Source organism: Myotis davidii, unplaced genomic scaffold (genome assembly GCF_000327345.1).
Source record: "Myotis davidii unplaced genomic scaffold, ASM32734v1 scaffold10, whole genome shotgun sequence".
Taxonomy (NCBI): domain Eukaryota; kingdom Metazoa; phylum Chordata; class Mammalia; order Chiroptera; family Vespertilionidae; genus Myotis; species Myotis davidii.
In genome coordinates, this window is record NW_006283544.1 from 2,621,506 (window position 1) to 2,622,707 (window position 1,202).

At 41.7% G+C, this 1,202-nt stretch overlaps 1 long non-coding RNA gene across 1 annotated transcript in view; it reads left to right on the top strand.

Moving 5' to 3' along the window:
- The window catches only part of LOC107183261, a 21,640-nt gene extending 21,527 nt beyond the window's left edge, over window positions 1–113 (top strand). The window contains exon 3 of the long non-coding RNA XR_001514053.1: window positions 17–113. This is a non-coding gene — a long non-coding RNA (uncharacterized LOC107183261). The remainder of the gene's footprint in view (window positions 1–16) is intronic.
- The last annotated feature ends 1,089 nt before the right edge of the window (window positions 114–1,202 follow it).

Sequence of the window (1,202 nt, forward strand, 5' to 3'; positions counted from 1 at the left end):
CTCTATATTTCCTAAGCTTGTAAGTCTATTTCCCTCATGGAGTTAAGAAAATTTTCTGTCATTATTTCTTCAAATAGGTTTTCAATATCTTGCTCTCTCTTCTCCTTCTGGAACCCCCATAAACGTGAACGTTTATACACTTGAGGTTGTCCCAGAGGCTCCTTACACTATCTTCATGTTTTTGGATTTTTTTTCCTTTTTGCTCTTCTGATTGAATGTTTTTTGCTTCTTCATATTCCAAATTGTTGATTTGATTATCAGAATCCTCTACTCTACTGTTGAATCTCTGTAAATCATTATTTATTTCAGTTAGTTTGTGCTTAATTTCTGTATGCTCCTTTTTCATGTCTTTGAAATCTCACTAAGTTCCTTGAAAGTCTCACTAAGTCCCTTGAAACTCTAAGTAAATCCCTTGAAGCTCTCATTAATATCCTTGAGTAAACTTATACTTATAACCATTATTTTAAACTCTTTGCTTGCTTCAATTTCTTTCATCTGTGACCTATTTCTTTGTCTCCAAATTTTAGCTACTTTCCTTTGTTTGTTTCTATGTATTAGATACAGCTTCTATGTCTCCTGGAATTGGTAGAGTAGCCTTGTGTAGTAGATGTCCTGTAGGACCCAGTGTCTCAGACTCCCCTGAGGCTCAGTCACCTGAACTAGGCACTCTAGGTGCACCCCAGTGTGCTGTGTGCACAGTCTTGTTGTAATTAAGCCTTGATTACTATTGGCATGACTGGGAGGAATTGACCTCCAGACCAATTGGCTGTGAGGACCAGCTGTGACTACAATGGAAGAGCTGCTGTGCAGGAGATACCCCATATGGAGCAGAATTGTGTTCAGTATGGTTTTGGTGCTCACCGAGTCTGCACCCTGAGAGTGTCACTGGTGGATGTGTAGAGTTGTAATCGGGTATTGTCTGAAGCTGTCCACTGGGTGCATTGGCTCTACAGCTTCCAGGAAGATGCAAAGTCAGCCACTGCCTGGGGCCACCTGGCAGGAGCTACAGAGAGGTCTGCAGATAGCTGCTATTTGTTTGGGCATGGATGTACTCAGGCAAGGCCCAGCTATAAAGCAAGGCAAGCTAGTGCTGGTTCCAAGTCTTGGGCCTTTTACTAATAGATTTGGAGCATGCTGATACTAGCTGCTGCTTGTTTGAGAGATTTTAGTGAAGTCTGAAGCCTGAGGCAGGACAGGAAATT